This window comes from Phocoena phocoena, chromosome 3 (genome assembly GCF_963924675.1).
Source record: "Phocoena phocoena chromosome 3, mPhoPho1.1, whole genome shotgun sequence".
NCBI classification, from domain to species: Eukaryota; Metazoa; Chordata; class Mammalia; order Artiodactyla; family Phocoenidae; genus Phocoena; species Phocoena phocoena.
In genome coordinates, this window is record NC_089221.1 from 65517881 (window position 1) to 65536230 (window position 18350).

At 39.5% G+C, this 18350-nt stretch overlaps 1 protein-coding gene across 1 annotated transcript in view; it reads left to right on the forward strand.

Annotated features, from left to right (window-relative positions):
* Positions 1 to 6043: 6043 nt before the first annotated feature.
* The window catches only part of ATG10 (autophagy related 10), a 222651-nt gene continuing 210344 nt past the window's right edge, over positions 6044 to 18350 (forward strand). Inside the window, exon 1 of the mRNA XM_065875113.1 lies at positions 6044 to 6074. The gene's annotated coding sequence lies outside the window, so the exon portion shown is untranslated. The remainder of the gene's footprint in view (positions 6075 to 18350) is intronic.

Below are 18350 nucleotides of genomic sequence, written 5' to 3' on the forward strand. Positions count from 1 at the left end.
AGCCATAAAAAAAAGAATGGAATATTGCCATTTGCAGCAACATGGATGGACCTAGAGACTATCATACTAAGTGATGTAAGTCAGACAGAGAAAAACAAATAACATATAATATCATATGGGGAGTCTAAAAAAAGATACAAATGAACTTACTTAACAAAACAGAAACAGACTCATAGACATAGAAAACAAACTTACGGTTACCAAAGGGGAAAGGAGGGGAAAAGGGATAAATTAGGGGTTTGGGATGAACAGATACACACTACTATATTTAAAATAGATAAACAACAAGGATCTACTAAATGGAACAGGGAACTATATTCAATATCGTGTAATAACCTATAATGGAAAAGAATCTGAAAAAGAATATATAACTGCATCACTTTGCTGAACACGAGAAACCAACACAACACTGTAAATCAGCTATACGTCAATAAAAAGTTGTTTTGAAGAAAAAAAAAGCTTCACCTCCCCTTCATCATACACATCAAACAATATAAAGAATTAAAAGCATCATAATACAAAGCAGTCAGATATTACATCAAAAATGTAGCAACGACTTTGGCCTGTTTCAATCCATATTTAGCATTCTAACAGCACATCACTTCAATGGGACTGGACAGCTTTCATGGTGTCCTCCTTCTTCCTGTCATCATTCATGTTCCATTATATGCTTTTTTTTTTTTTTTTCTTTTTGCGGTACGCGGGCCTCTCACTGCCGCGGCCTCTCCCATTGCAGACGGAGCACAGGCTCCGGACGGGCAGGCCCAGCGGCCATGGCCCACGGTCCCAGCCGCTCCGCAGCACGCGGGATCCTCCCGAACTGGGGCACGAACCCGCGCCCCCTGCATCGGCAGGCGGACTCCCAACCACTGCGCCACCAGGGAAGCCCCATTATATGCTTTTTATTAGCATGCCTTGAGTATATATAGAATAAGGATGTCTCTTTACATCCTTCTACTATCTATGCCTACTTCTTTATATTATCAGTACCTTAATTTGAGGAAGACTGAACCATGCAGGGACATTCAACACAGTCAACTCTGGGTTGCAGAAGGTGGGGAACTGCACATTTGGAATGTCCCATTATTATCCTTTGCTGGCCATCACATTTTAGCTTTCCTCCCTTTGAAGTTGACCTCTTTACCTCCATTGTTATTCTCTTTAAGAACAACAGGATATAATCTATATCCAGATAACATTCCTTTCTTTGTGTCAAATAGATATTCAGTAAAGATTATAAATAATTTGCTCCCATCTAAAATCACAGACATCAATTTTAATTTTTTATATTGGAGATAGCATTCTTTATTTTTATTATAAAAAGTAACATATCGATAATACATTATTTTTTCTTAAATCTGAAATAACAAAAAAGTATGAAGAATAAAAGTCATCCATAATACACTTACCTAGGAATATCCATTATTAATTTTTGGTTATAATTTACCATTTTTCATTAGGACCATAAATGAAGTCATACTTTAATACACTGATTTGTACCTGGTCATTTTTCCATTTTAGAAAACACAGATTACATGATTATATTAATGATTGTATTATTCCATTGCTTCTATGTATCAATCTCATAAATTTGAAAATGTATATCTTTTTGTTCTCCACAGCCCTGCAAAGCTGGGATTATTACTAATTCCCTTATATAGAAATACAGATCCTGAGGTTCAGAGTGGGTAAGTGACTGCTGAAAATTTACATACCAAGTAAGTGGCAGAAATAAAGGTTGCTCTAGGACTTCTTGACTCCAAATTGGTGCCCTTTCCACACAGTGTATCTCCTGTCTCTGTAATGAGATAATGCAGATGAAGGGGCTGGGCAAGTGCACCCTATTGTTATTTATTTAAAGAGACAGCCTAAAGGGAGTCATTGCCTCAGGAACAACTTCTGATTTGGTCTGAATCTAGGGCAACTTCCTGAATTAAAACTGCACAAAGGCTTCTAGGGCTGCAGATTGAATTCTTCTTTATGCAAAACATCATTATAACACAACAGTATCAATATGCAATTGAATCCTACAATAAGAATTAATTCCTGATCAGTGAACATAGCCATACAACATTAAAGAAAACAGGTCATTATTGAAAAAGGACATTCAAATCTGCAAGCTTAACAGCAGACCCTAGGTATGTACATTGATCTTGTCTCATTACCCTTTTCCCCCCTTATTTTCTTCACCGAATGACAAGTGGAATGTCTAGCAGGGGAGGGCATCTTGCTACATTGGTCTAAGGAATCTAACCTGGGGCCTAGAAGGCAAAGGAGGTTGAACCAAAAATTTTGAAGAGTTTATGAGATTCTATAGTTCTCTATTCTCTATTCATTGCTTGCCAAATCAATGGATTCTGGAGACAGAGTACTGCAAATATCCTGTTGAACTCTTTTTTCCCCACATGGTCCAAAGGTGTTGCGCATTCTTTTATCACTGATAATTTGCTATTGATCTACTTTCTCATTTATGTCTTCTTGGCCCTCACACTACGCAGTTGGTCAAGATTTTGGTTTCCCTGGGGCAGCTGTCCTCTTATGCCTCCAAAGACTCTGGATTGACTTTCCCTTCAGGGTCCTGGACACTGCATTGAGACTTGGGACTAAAAGTCCACAGTGAGAACTTATTCCTATGAGGTTTTTGGGTACAAATTGCCAGGCCTTATTAAAATATAATTTTCAGAAAAAGATAAAATGATGACTTTCATACAGATATAAAAAAGGGCACATGTTAAAGAATTCATTTTACTCATATGAGAGAACCAGGCAAAATGGGACAGCACTGATTTTTCCATGGGTAGGATGGGACAAATAAAATCACTACTGGAAGGACAGAAGTTACACATTTATCAATTACCCATGACTTACAAAGAACAGCAAAATAGCTCAAAGACAATGAATAAGGCTAGAATCTAATAACCCAGAAGAATATGTTATAGACACACATAATTTTTTTAATACCCCTCCTTCAAAAATGAAAGAACATAGGGCCATCCCAACCAATTCCAGTGGAATAAGACAAGTAACCTGGATAATATCAGACCACTGCCAGAGTGATCCCTTTAGAACATTGAATTTCCCTGACAAATTTAAAACACAAGTTATAATTCCTAAATGTCCTCAAATGTTTAAAAGATAAAAATGTCCAACCAAGAATATTAGAAAATGGAGTAAATATCAAAATTCACTAAAATATTCCATAATTATTCATACCAGCTTTATTTATAATAGCCAAAAGCTGAAAATAACCTAAATGTCCTTCCCAGATGAATGGATAGATACTGTGGCAACCACCAATTTTTTTACTGTCTCTATAGTTTTGCCAACTATAGTTTTTTTCCTCTCATTCTTTAAGGTAAGTGCTATGTACACAGAGCTTCAAGATAAGTTTCTTATCTCTGTCGTCCAATCAGATTAGCTCCTCTCTTTCTTTTATGTAATTTACCTTTTCCTGAGGACCTCCTGGAAGGTGGTAGAGGACATCTGCCTACTACAGGCTGCAGCAAAGATAGCTATTCTCCCCCTGTATCTACTTTCCCCTTCTTCATTTTAATAAAACAATCCCACTTTGTCAAGGTTTGACTGAGCCCTTGGCTACCTAGCTAGAGACTGCATTTCCTACTTTCCTTGTATCTTGGTATGGCCCAGAGGATATGTGCAGAAAGAATATGTATAAAAGTATTCATTGATTAAAGGAAAACACTAAATATAATACAGTTTGTATAACCCTATTTTGGATTTTTTTTTCTCCCACTTTACAGTGTCTCAGCAAAATAAAATAAATGACAAGCCAGAAGTCTCAAGTTCTATGAGGCCCTGTGGGAAACATGGACATTTAAAGTGGAATGGACAAACAGAAACCTGTGAGGGTGAAAACAAGAATGGTCAGGGAGCTAGAAGGAGAATCAAGGGATTATGGTTTTATGGAAGCTAAGGGAAGCAAGACTTTTTTTAGAAGTGATCAACATGTCCAAATGAAACAGAAATCCAATAAAATAAGGAATGAAAATGATTAATGATTCATAGATAATTACCCTTAGTCTCAGTTTCATATCGATAAAATGGGTATCTCATGTGGTTATTACAAGATTAAACTAAACATAAGCTTCTGGTTTGTGGTAGGTGCTCAATAAATTTTATACCTTCCTTTCTCTCTTTTTGTGATTAACTCATTGTTTTATTCTAATACTAATTACTAGTGAGAAGCCCTGCTCGAGGCTGGGTAGGCACTGATGACAGACAGCACTAAAGTACTGTGTAGTGTACAGCCTGCCAGTACTATCCCTTGCCTGGAAGTTACCTGATTTACTTTTAGTTTCTTTGGTTTTGGCAGGTGAATTATGAAATTTAAAAACATCTCAAATGTAAAAAAAAATTTGTTAACATGGTGTGTTGTTAATGCACGAAAAGTGTTTGTAAATTACTGAATACAATGTAAAGCAACACATTCTTATTGTATTAAAGCTTTATGTTTTTACTTATTTCTATTTTTTGGCCCTGCCACACAGCTTGCGGGATCTTATTTCCCTGAACCTGGGTCAGGGCAGTGAAAGCACGGAGTCCTAACCACTGGACTGCCAGGGAATTCCCATAAAGCTGTATGTTTTAAAGGTAACTGCTTAAAGTTGGAGACACCCACCCACTGAAATTCTCATTGCCCTGTGATTTTTAAAAAAGCAAGTGGATAATTTTAATTGTCAGCTGTCTGATTTATATCTATAGTTGCTCAAACATGTTAGGACAGTTCATCTTTACTAGCAGAATCTTTTTTAAAATTGAGTTTTAAACTATTTTACATGCAGTAAAATCTATCCTTTTATGAGTTTTGGCAAACAAAGATATAGAACACTTCCATTACCCCTCAAAATTTCAAGCCCCTTTTTAGTCATTCCCTTCCCTTGGTCACTACTGATCAGTGTTGTCCCTTTTTCAGACCCTTTTACTTTTAAACAATTATAGGCTCACATAAAATTGCAAGAATAGTACATAGAGTCCTGAGTACCCAACACCTAGCTTTCTCCAGTGGTGACATCTTACATAACAGTCGTACAAGATCAAAACCATGACCTGCATGTTTGAAGGCAGATTTTCCTTTCACTTCTTTGCCTGTGTTTACTCTTTTCTTTTGACACAAATTTAATTCTGTTGTGTTAAGAGGAGCAGATGCTAGTTTTCCCTTAGATGTCTGCAGTTGCATTTTCAGTATTTCAGTTGGATCACCTCTGTTACTCCTACATCTTTCTCTAGTCTTTTCATTATTCCACCTTTTCCCAATTTAATTCTCCTGCTAGATTTTTTTTTCCTGAGCTTTGTGACACAGATGGTACTACTGTCAATTCTCAAATCCCTTTTACCTCGGTCCTTAAGTTTCAAAGGGGATGGTGCTTGTGCCTAATTGTTGTGTTCACAGTAATTTTGCAGCTTGCGTTATGAGAGCCGGCACGGTTCTCCAACCCCCGAGACACGTTCTAGGGGCACTAAACGGTTCAGCTCCGTTCTTGCCCTACCTTTCACCATTGGTCATCCTTTTATTTTCCAGATACTTGGCTGTTTGTTAGAGGAGAGTATGCAGAGTCTCTCGAAACCGCTGGCAACCCCTCCTCTCCCTCAATGCGCTGCCTTTGTAACGCGCTGAGCAAACAGCCGCAGTTCGGCTCTTTAGGCCGTTGAAGTGCGGGGCGGGGCCTCGGCGGCTGCCGTAGCAAACTGCAGGGAGGTCACGCCTTCCGGCCCCCGCCCCACGCACGAGGCCCACGACGTCAGCCGCCCGCGCGAGCCTAGTCCTAGGGTGTGCGGGAGGTCCAGTGCGCATGCTCTGACTGGGTCGCCTCTGGCGACGGAGGCTGAGGGAGGGGTAGAGAGCGGTCTTACTAGTGGGCGTCTCTGCTGGCTGGCTCTGCTCCTGTGCCACCGCCCTCTTGGCCCCCGGAGGCCCGTTGCTCCCCTCCCCGCTACCGCTGGCTCGGCGGTACCTCGCAGGGTGAAGGCTCCCTCTCCCCGGCTCCCCTTCCCCCCACCCCGTCGCCCCGCCCACTCTGGGCTGGGCGGCAGGGTCAGGGGCCGAGCGGAGCCGGGTGAGTATTCCCACAACCTTTGCCGGCCGTCTCTTTCCGGCTTTGTTTCCCGCACGGTCCTCTCCCAACTGCCGGGGTAGAGAGGAAGGGCGGGCGCGGGTGGGCGGGAAACAGCCCAGCCCCGAACAAAAGGCTGGGGAAGCGGGGCTCCCGCCGGTGAAATGCAGGCCGGGTCGCGCTGGAGCCGCTGCGCGGGGGCGAGCCGCTGGCGGGTGTGGATCGCACTCCTGGGCCACCATGGAGACCTCACCCTCGATTTAGGTAGTTACAGACCTGTGTTTAAAGCCTGTACCGAGACAGAAATTCTTTGCCTCGTAACCTTGAAACAGAGGATATGAAGTTACTGGTGATTCCAGTGGTTAAGTGCCACTTAACTTGAAGGAGTTTCTAATCATTAAGAATTAGGAGATTTTCTTCCAAATAACGTATCTACTCAGCATTTGAAATCACGAATGGGGGGTGGGTGGGATAAAGGAGTAGTTAACTGATTTGTAGAAACAAACTTTTATGATGGTAGAAATTATAAACATCTCTGACAAGGCGAAAGGATAGCTACATGTCTTTTCAAAGTCAAAATAGAGCCTTGTCTAATAGGCCCACCTGAGAATCAATTAATTATCTAGGGGACTATACTTTTGCTTGACATAGTATCGATTAGGGCCCAGGCTTTGCAGTTACTTTATTTTGGTCTAATGGAGCAAATTATTTCTGACTGGGAGAAAAAAATACTACTGATGATTATAGTTTTATAATCCCTATTTCCAAGATTTTTATAATTTTTACCATTGAGCTTGCTCCTTCATTATGAGTTCAGTAAATCTTTGCCACAGGCTCACTTTGTATGAATCATGTTTATAACGTTTCAAAAATGACACTTCGACAGTGGCCTCACTCTTAAGTGGCAAAAGCTTAGTTTATACTTTTCAGAAGTGGAAGGCATAGGCCCTATGTAGTGTTCAATTACATTATTAGAATCCTGCATAGAATCCTCCTTGCTTCTGAAGGGTCAAATATGGACAAGAGGAGACATTTACAAAATGAAAACTTGGCCAAAAAAAAAAAAAGTTGAGTATTGAGAAAGTCAAATTAAAGTCTTGCAATTACAAGGTTTAAAAATTGATATTTTACTTGAAACTAGTGGAAACAGTCTTTTCACTGGTTCTAAACTGGATTCATTGGATATACAATAGAATGTTACAAGATTATGCTTTTAAGTTTCTGAGAATGATAAGCAACCCCTTAGGAAAAACAAGTAGGGTAAAGTTTATCTAAGTAGTTTCCTTAAGGCTGGGCTTGATTTGGTTATTAATATCTTTGAAGCCTAGAGACCTTTTGGGACCCTAGAGGCAGTGTTTGAAACATAAACATGCTCAGGGAACCATAACAACAACAGAATGCCCTAGAGATTATTTGGTGATTAACAAATGTCTTCAGGGGCCAAGTGCAGCTGGGTATAAAACAACTGGAAAGTAGGGAAACAGAGAAGAAACCCTATGTAAAAGCATCCAGATTAGGGAGAGGCAGCTGAAAACGATGTAGACCCAGAGGCTCCTCTAATGTACCTGGTATCCCAGGCTTTATTGATCTTGTAGGTTTATAGGACCCAGAAAGAGTATTTACTAATATGAATTTAGCTTTGAAGTTAGAGTTATTTCATATCACTGTCATGTAATAGCTTTTCGAGAAAAACTTTTTAATCATCTCTTCTGAGTTCAAGAACTTACAATAGTTTCCTGTTGTCCTCTGTTTTAAATAAAATCTCTTTAGAGTTTTAAGGTGATTTAGAAACTGCTCCACTCCCCCTTCCCACCCCCAGTATTCCTATATTCCTTAATATTCCTAACACTCTCTATTTGGGCTCTTTACCTGTCTACTCTGCCTCATTTCAATCTGTTCCTAGATTCACTGACTGCCCCCACTCTTCATCATTTTTTGTAGCATCTCTGCCTTTCAGTATCCTTTTATACTTCTAGGATTATCTGAAATGTAACTCTTCTAGAGCAGAGGCTCTGGTTCCAGACTGACTGCCTTAGGTCAAACTGCCACATTTAACAGCTGTTACCTTGGACAAATTGCTTAATGTCTCTGTCCCAATTTCCTCATCTGTAAAATGGTGAAAATCACAGTGACTACCTCATAGGGTTGCTGTGAGGATTTAACAAGTTACTATAGTTTTGTTACATATTAAGAGCTGAATACATGCTATTGTAATGATTATTTAATCCATAGTAATTCTTTAGACAGTGGTTGTACAATTTATCACTAATTTTTACTGTCTTTTATTCTCTAATGTTCTTTTCAGTTTGAATCTTTTCTTATAAATTTGATTACAAACTGTTGAGGGCAAAGATCATATATTATAATCTTTTTAAAAAGTCTCTTAAAGTTCTCCCAGGATGATTCTGGGGGCTCGATATATTTTTTCCCTATCTTACTATCTAGTTTTCTATTTTCTGTTTTCCATTTTCTGTTGCTTATATTTTAAAATGTATACCCTATTTTGCTCTAAAAGTACTTACAGTAGATTATAAACTATATATAATATAAAAACATACAAAATAAAGGTAAATCAGTCATGAAAATATGAAGCTTGAATAGAAAGGTGAGGTTGGGGTGCATTATACTCAAATATATACTGTGACCAGTTGTATAGTTGTTAGTGGTGGGATACAGACTGAGTTATGAGCTTCATGATGGTCAGAGGAAAGAAGGAAACACATATCACTTGCTGAGGAAAAACATAGCTTCCTTGAAAGTATTTAGTGAGTGAAATGCACATTGTGATCACAGATTTCAAAGATATGCATGTAAAGTCATACTAAGAAACCCTAGGGTTAAGTTCTCCAACCTTGTTAAGCCGACTTCTCATTTTTTCTCAAAGGGGGCTCAACTGCCATTTTTATGGAACTGTTTCATACATTGCAGGATGCTTATCATACTTGGTCCCTGAGCACTAAATGGCAATAGCAGACTACAACCTCCACCCCGCCTTTGTGACAACCCAGTGTGATCCTACTCATTTCCAAACAACTCCTTCAAGAGTGGTTCCTCCTGATGTTGGGAACCATTGGACCTTATCTGCCCATACTTTATACAACCTATGCTTCAACTACTGCCTTATTTTATTTCCTTTTAACCTAGCATATTCTTTTCAGGCCCTGTCTTGCTGGAGCACTTCCATCTTTTTGACATGCTTTTGTCTCCACTTGGTAGACCCTTATTCAAATTTCAAAATTCAATTCTGCGTTTTCCAGACTCCCTGTTTTTTTGGAGTCTTTTCTGATTTTCCCAGAAAAAATTTGACACTTCTTCCTCTGAGGACACACACATAGCAAGTGCTAGGATATTGTAGGTGCTGAGTGAATGAATGAAAAGCTTGCGGAAATAAGAAGGCACATTAATCTAGCCTTTAATGGAGACTTTGCAAGAAGAAAAATTTAGAGGGACTGTCTCTCCCGTTACAAAAAAGTCCAATAGCTTTTTTTTTCCAAAAAATAATGACACTTGGTAATATATTTTAAAAACACATTGCTCTATCATATATTCAGACTATTTAGACCAGCACTGAGTCCGTAACCTCTGATACAATGTTGATCTTTTTGTATCTTCTTATTTGTTGAATATCTTTGGCCAAGGTCATAAGCCTTTAGTTCCTGGTTCTGATCTAATGAGCATATGTTCTGACTAGAGTTACTTCTACAAGTCCCACTGTTCAAAGGCAGCAAAAGAGTTTGAGCTGATGGATCAGTTCAAATCATCACTGTCAGAGGAACAATTTCTCTCATGTGCATGCAGAGAAGTCTTGGTTTATGTTAAAAAATGATAATCTTCTTATAAAAGTAATGACACCGGTATCAGAAAGATTAGATGTCATATAAATCTGTTGTTTGAATGGGAAAAGATCCAACTGATGAATAGGCTTAAAAGTTTAGTTGAAGAAAGGTGCTATAAAGAGGTAGAGATATGTAAAATAAATTCATTTAAAATTTTGAATTTTTCTTTTGTTCCTTACAATTTTTACTTAATATTTACCGTGTGCTTAACTCTGTTATAGATGCTAAGATATAAAATTATAAGTCACAGGTCCTCAGCTGTTTAGACATTGCTCTATCATCTTCCGATTTTCCTTGCTGTGGAAGAGATGGCTGAGGCTACACTGATTTTTGTTCCTTTGTAGATACTGTTTTTTTCTGCCTGCATTTTTGTTTTCCTTTTTGTTCTTTAAATAAAGATATTCCATAGACTACCTGTAGGCACAGATTTCCTTCTAGCAGTTTTCTCAAACATAGTGAGTCCACTCAATTTATAGAAGTAAATCTCTTTAATCTTTCTTTTACCCAGATCAGGAAAAATTTTTCAATGCTATGTTTGCTTATGATTTCAATTCAGAAATGCCAGTTATTTGTAGGTTGGATCTGTGTTCTTTGTCCTTTCTATCAATCAGTATGCATTGTTTTCATCTTGGTTCTTTTCCTTCCATGTTTGGAGATCACCTCATGTGTATATGCTAAAATGTTAATGAGATTCTTTTCCAGCTTGTATACTTCTCTCTTTTGCCTCTTATATAGAGTTTGTCTAATATTGGGTTGGCCCAAGTTCGTTCTGGTTTTTGCATAACATCTTATGGAAAAACCCGAACGAACCTTTTGGCCAACCCAATATTATATGTTTGAATTCCCTTCCAGTTTTTTCTTCTTCAGTTTCCTTTTTAATCTTAGCTGTCTTTTTCCTTCTTATCTCTTGCTTTCAGAGGCTGCGTTTTTATTTTTCCTTTTTCTTTTTCAATTGGTAAATTAGATAATTTCTAAGTTTTTCTCCTGATTCCCATTGTAAGCCCATTATAGGAGCAAGCTTTCTCTCTTCCTCTTTATGGCAGTGCTCCTCTTTCTTACGGTGCACAAGCTTCATCTTGTCCCTGTGCTATTATTGAGGTTTTTGGTTTTCTTACCCTTGACAGAAGAGGGACTTGTGTAGGGATGGTGTTGCTCATTCTTGTCAGAGTGAGTAAGCTACCTTCATCCTCCTCACTACACTTAGATGCTGGGGACTCTTCTTCTCAGTGTTAGGTTGGAGAGCATGTTGATAGATACAACCCAATTTATGAAGGATAGATCTTTCTGTACTCAGGAGAGGTCTTATTTTCCTATTGTCTAATCTTTCAGTCCTATGTCTCTAATGAGGGGAGTATTTTTCTGTAATTTGAAGTGGTTTATAGTTTTTTTTTTTAAATAAATTTATTTTATTTATTTATTTATTTTTGGCTGTTTTGGGTCTTTGTTGCTGCACGTGGGCTTTCTCTAGTTGCAGTGAGTGGGGGCTACTCTTCGTTGCAGTGTGCGGGCTTCTCATTGCTGTGGCTTCTTGTTGCAGAGCATGGGCTCTAGGTGCGCAGGCTTCAGTAGTTGTGGCACATGTGCTTCAGTAGTTGTGGCTCGTGGGCTTTAGAGCGCAGGCTCAGTAGTTGTGGTGCACGGATTTAGTTGCTCCGCGTCATGTAGGATCTTCCTGGACCAGGGCTCGAACCCTTGTCCCCTGCGTTGGCAGGCAGATTCTTAACCACAGCGCCACCAGGGAAGCCTGGTTTATAGTTTTTTGAGTTTAGTGGTGAGACCGTATTCTTCTGAGGGCTCATACTGTTCCCCGCAGCTACCTATTGCTGACACCTTCCACTTCTGGCCATGAACATTATATCATTAGTAAAGAATGTTCTTGAAAGAGAATTACTAATGGGTATTAGAAGCCAGTTGTGGCATATGCCAATTTCTCTGGTGTAAATATTCGTACTGTGGTCAATTTCAGGCTGTCAACATGATGTCAACTGGCTCCCCAAATTCCTGAAAACTTAACTATTGACTCTTTGATATAATCCAGCTCCAGCATGCCACGGCATAAAGTCCCACTGAAGGAGATGTTCCCTAAACTCTTGGAAGATGGTGGGGGTTGAGGAAAGGAAACGGTCTCATGAACTCTGTCCTCAGCCCCAAGCTGCGGGGCCACTGCAGGCTCTTTTTTTCTGAAGGAAATACAGAATTGAGAGTGAGATGCCTTCTTACCCTCTTCCTAACTGGACTTTTTGCTGCAGAGGCCATAGCAAGCATCAGCTACCAATAAAGCTACCCCAAATCCCTCAATTCTAGTTTAGGTACAATGTTGTATCCTGTTTAAAGTTTGATTTCAGATGTGTGTTTCAGTGGGAAGGCAAGGAAGGAGTGCTGAGCCTGCTGGCCAACTGCTGCCAAGCCTGAACCAGCTTCCTTTCTTTTGCTGCTTCCTGTGCTATTTATTGGATTACTGGGGTCACACCTGCTGTGCCCTGCCCAGGCTACCAAATGCCTTGAAATCCAGGCCCATTAATACCCCTATTAAAATGATCTCTCTTTTGTCTCAGTGTTCTAGCATGAATCCTCCTCAAAAGTATCTCTGGTGCTAATTACAAATGCTTATTTTGGGGCCTTCAGAATCAGGTAGTTTCTGGTCTGAGCCTAGGATTCCACATTAAAATTTGTACCCTGGGTGCTTCTTTACTCTCTAAAATTTGAGGACCACTGCCTGAGGATCCTGCTAGGTAAGTGATTAACTAATCTAAATTAATTCAAGCCAAGTTCTCATAAAGATAATAGGTTGAATTCACTTCCCTTGCTAGTAATTGCATGTTTTTTTTTTTTTTTTCACTCTGCGGAGATGCCTTCTTTTTTTTTTTTTTTTTTTTTGCGTTACGCGGGCTTCTCACTGTTGTGGCCTCTCCCGTTGTGGAGCGCAGGCTCAGAGGCCATGGCTCACGGGCCCAGCCACTCCGCGGCACGTGGGATCTTCCCAGACCGGGGCACGAACCCATGTCCCCTGCATCGGCAGGCGGACTCTCAACCACTGCGCCACCAGGGAAGCCCAATTGCATGTTTTTTTAGGAAAGAGTCTAAATCTAAAGTTAAAATGCAGAATTGCTGCAGGGAGGGACAAGTACAAGTAGGCAAGGAAGTTGCCTACTTTTATTAGTTAAAAATGATCTTTAGGGCTTCCCTGGTGGCGCAGTGGTTGAGAGTCCGCCTGCCGATGCAGGGGACACGGGTTCGTGCCCCGGTCCGGGAAGATCCCACATGCCACGGAGTGGCTGGGCCCATGAGCCATGGCCGCTGAGCCTGCGCGTCTGGAGCCTGTGCTCCGCAACGGGAGAGGCCACGACAGCGAGAGGCCCGCGTACCGCAAAAAAAAAAAAGATCTTTAATGTTTAAAGATATGCATAGTACAATATGTTCTGTGATAATCACATTTTTGTAAATGATCTAAGTTCTGGGGAAATTTAGTTATATGTCTTAAAGTGTTTTAGTCTTGTTATGACTCTAATATATATTGATTTATGGGTTCATCAAAAGAAATGTCTCTGACCAAAAGCACAAAACAAACAAAAACAAAGAATCAGTTCCCCACACATTAGATTAAAAATCCTATAAAAAATGTGGAGAGCTGTAGTGAAAAAAATTGTTTTTAAAATTAAGAAGGATCATTTGAACAATGATTATATACACAGTGTTAGAATTCGTTGGGGCCGCATTTCTGAAAAGATATTTAATAGCAGCAGAATAAGCTTCTTCACACTGTCTACTTTAGGGCTAACCTATAGTTTAGAAAGACTTCTTTCACTTGGTGAGGAAAAAAAATTATTCTACCTTTCCAATCTTTAGCCTCTGTTGGAGCACTTAAAATAAGGTTTTGATTGTTTGAGCTTAAAAAAAACAAACAGCTGTTCAGCAAGTGTGAAAACTCAAGCAAAATAGATGTATTAACAGTTTACACCTTATGACATGAAAGAGCTCTGACTCATTTCTGACTTTTTCTTATAAGAGATGAGAGGTTCATTGTTTAGGATAAGATGAGAATTGGAAGTAGTCTTTTACTGTGAGTTCATCTGTGTTCTGTTGTCACCTCTGGTCTGAAGATAGCTTAAGTCTGGAAACATAGGCAGTTCACATGTCTCAGGTTTTCCATGTGCAAAATAAGGATTATTCTTGCCATTATTGCTTGATAAGCTGCAGTTGTGGTTATTTCCATTTTTGACCATAATTTCAGCCATCTCTTAATAGAAAGTTCTTAAGATTCTAATTTCTGTCTCTACTAGTCTAGGAACTTGGTAAAGGACCAGAGTATTACAACTTGAAAAGTACATATAAAAATGTTAATTGAATTATATTTTCCTTTTTAATGAGTTGAAATATTCTAACTTGAGCAAAGAGGCAATAATTACTCAGTGATATTTCATTATACCATATTATGATGATTTGAATTGAGATGGATATCATTTTAATATAGTATAATTCCTAATTTTGTAATCAAACCATAAGTGTTTTTATTATTGTATGTAACATCCTTCAGCAAAGCCCGGTCCTTAGATAATTTTAAAAGTATTCAACCAAATATTAATTAGTGCTTTGATGTTCAGTCATCTTGCTAGTGGCACAGTGCTGTTAATTAGATAAACTATGGCTATTGAGTGAAATTTTATGTTTCGACTAACATTTTGAAGAGTTCAGTAAACCTCAAGTAACTGGAGGGCTTAGGGAATGGAGTGTTTTCACTTAGTTCAATTTTATTATTAAGTGAGGGTTTGTTTGGAATTTATAGAATGTTCCAAAATGTATTAGTATTCTTTATGAATTAAATTCAATTTTTCTTTGATTTAGTATCTCTCAGTATATGTCACAGTCATCATATAGTCGGAAAAATGATTTCTCTAACCACTTTGTTTTGGTCTTTCTATTCTCGTTCTGTATCCTCTCCCTGAGTGATCAAATGTGTTCTGTTATCTATGAAATGCTGATTTAGAATCAATATTTCTAGCTCAGATTTCTCTTTCCTCTTGAGCTCCAGATCCATCTCAAAATTCCTGCTAGATCTCTTTGCTGGGTATTCCATAGGCATTTCAAACTCAAACTCCGTAGTGCTACATTAAACCCATCTCACTCCCCAGACCTGCTTTTCCTAGAGGGGTCTGTTTCAGTCAGTAGACCACCATTTAAGGCAAAGAGCTAGGACTCTTTCTTGAACCTTTTCTCCCATCAATCCCTTACATACCAAGGTCAGCCAGTTGTTGTGATGAGTATACTACACTATCAAAATATCTTTTGAATCCGTCTCTCTTCTACCCTACTGCCAATCTTTGGCTCTGTTTAGCATTATTTTGTCTCTCCTAAATGATTGGAAGGACCTTTTAACGGGTCTTCAGTCTGGTTAGATCTGTAGTCCCTTTTGGAAACCAGAATGCAAATCTGATCAGTTTACTACCATTTCAAAACCCTTTAGAGCCCTCAGGCTACAAGGCTGTCTTGTCTTCATCAACTGTGGTTTTCTCAATACCCTTCCTCTACCTCTGTATTTCAGTCAGACAAAAGTTCTTCAATTACTAGACCTTCTCTTACATTCTTAGGCTTTTGCACAGTCTGTTCCCTTTACCTCCTCCTTTTGCTGTTAGCTTCTTCCTTTTACAGACTTCTTAGATGTCACTTTCTCAACTTGTATCTGCACTGAAGCACCTTGTTACCCAGAATTCTTTGTGTAAACTGGAGATCTCACTTACACCTTGAAACATTTGACTGCCTTTGTAGAAGCCCCTAGAGTTTATTGACTCTTCTGTACTTGGTTCCTGTACTTGGTGCTTTCTCTTCCCAAACTTGTTCTCCCACTGTTCCCCTATTCCTCTCCATTGTGATCTCAGGAGCACACATCCACAGCAAAAAAAACTTGTCTAAACCCTTAATTCATTATTCCCTTTACTACATTCTGTGGAGTAAGATGTTAAAAAGTGTTCCCAGGAAAAAGAATTTTGTGGTCAAAAGAGTTGGGAAACCCTTAGTTAATAGTTTCCCCATATAAATGTGCATTGTGAATCTCCAGGGTGGGAGTGGTGAGTGGATGTAGTGTGGATGTTTCCACACGTATCTTACATGATGTTAGCATCTGCACAGGTTAGTGCTTCCACTAACTCATTTTAAAGGAAACTTGACTTAAAAAACAAACAAACAAACAAACCCAAAAACTCTTTGAATGGAGGCTTTTTCCTCTTCTCTACAAAGCTCAGGGTACTGAGATTGCTGGTGACCCCCACTTCTGAAGAGCCAACTTTAGGTTACTGCTTCTCCAGCCTCATGTAAATATTCCTGCTCCTTTGAGGCTCATGAAATTCAGCTCTACCAGGTATGGCAAGGTAGACTTTTTTCTCACATGCTGTCCCTAATCACTGGTAGTTGCTGCCTTGAGGGCCATCTTGAGAAGGAATCCAAGGCTGTGTTTGGCTATCATGAACACAGGTATTGGTTTTTAGTGATTATTCTTGATGGACTTGGCATTATATACCACATATTACTTACCACCTCTGTGCTCTATTGTCTTCTACCGTTTGCCCCTTGTCATTTCTAAATCTCCTAGTTTAACTTACATATTTTTTAAAGAGCTCTCCATTCCCAGTAGCTCTCAGAATAATCCTAAATGACTTCAGTGTCCATGTGGAAGACAGTAAACATTACACGTCTTATAGTTGTTTAAACTTCCTGAGCTCCAGTGACCTTCGTCTCCAAGCTACCTTATATACTTATTTCCATGGCCACAGCTGAGACCTTCTCAATTTCTAAATCTCATAGTCTTCCCATCTTCCATTTCCCTCCTTTCACTGCAGTTGTCCTTTACCCTCTTTCATATGCAGTATTTCTTGATACTGCCATATTTTCCCAGCCCCTTTAACCTTCTCTTGGCATCTTTTCTTTTCCTACATAATCTGGACCGCTGAGCTGTTCTCACTAGCATATTCTGTTTCCTCTTTCACCCTTATCCTTTCACTGACTCAACCCAGCAAAACCTCAACTTGCATGCATATTCATTGCAGCCCTCTCTGCTTGTTCTGACACTTTGGGAGCTGAGGACTGCCGAAGGCAACCACAATACCTCACAGAGTGTTGCACTGCAAATTCAGGCTCGCAACCTGTGCTGGGCCTTCACTTGTACCTGCTCATCTTAAAATGCTGACTTCTCTTCTTCTTCACCATCAATTCCGAATCTATACTCGCTTTCTCAAACACTCTGCTTTTATCATTATCCTCTACCCCTGCATCTGAAAATCTTGTGATCATCACACTTTGTCTTCCTTAATTTGGGGTGCCATTGAAAAACTTCTCTAATTTTTATATTCATCCTCAAATGCCTTTCCTCTGATTGCAAGGGACAAGGTGTTAATTGTGTTGTTCAAATCCATCCTGTGCTGATGACCACATCTCCTCCTAGCCCCTTTAGGATATTGCTTCATCAGTCACTTTCTCTCTTTGGTATTTTCAACTTTTACCTCTCTCCAACCCCCTTTGCTCAGCTTAAACATATATTCATATCTCCCTTTCTTAGGAAAAACAGTATCCTCCCTTAAGCCTATGTGCTGCTTCTGTTACCAATTTGTATCACTTTTCAATCAAATTTTTTGAAAAGTAGTCTACAAAGTTTTTACTTATTTCCTCACTTGTAGTTTTCTCCTCAGCCCACCACAATCTGGCTTCTCTCTCCACCATTGCTGAAACTGCTCACTAAGGCATCAATGACTGCTTCATTTTCAAGCTCCATGGATGTTTTCAGTCCTCTTCTTAATGGGCCTCTCTTTTCTTTTGACATTGTTGGTTCTTTGTTAGCTATTCTCTACTCCCTGGGCTCTGTGGCACTGCTCTTGCTAGGATCTCCTAATGCCTGACTCATTCTCTAGCTCTCTTGTTCGTTCCTCTTCCTCAGTAGGTCCCTTAAATGCTGCTGCTCTGAAGGTTTCTTCTTCAACCCACTGCTCTTCTCACTATGCACAGAGGTTCCTAACTTTCTGGTTAAGACCCCTCAAACAATCTGTTGAAAATTATAGAATCTTTCCTTTCCAAAATATAGATAGGCATACACATACAAAATTTAGTGTAAAATTTCATGACCCACCAGAAGGCTTATTAAGAATTTGCTATATGCATTCCAGCTGGGCAGTATTCACCCTCATGGTTTCATTTGTCTCTTTTAAACAGATGACTTGCAAATCTCTTAAGTTCATTTTAGCTTTGCCTCCATAACTTAAGATGCATATTCTTTCTGCCCCATTTCATTGCCTGGCTTTAGATTCTCATGATATCTCATCCAGCAACAGCTTCTAACTCTCCTCCCTGCCCTCAGGCTGTACCCTTCAGATCCATCTTCCACAGAACCACCGATGATTTACTATTCTGACCTTTTCAGCTCCAACGTCTGATTCTCTGTTTCCTGTGGAGACAGTCCAAA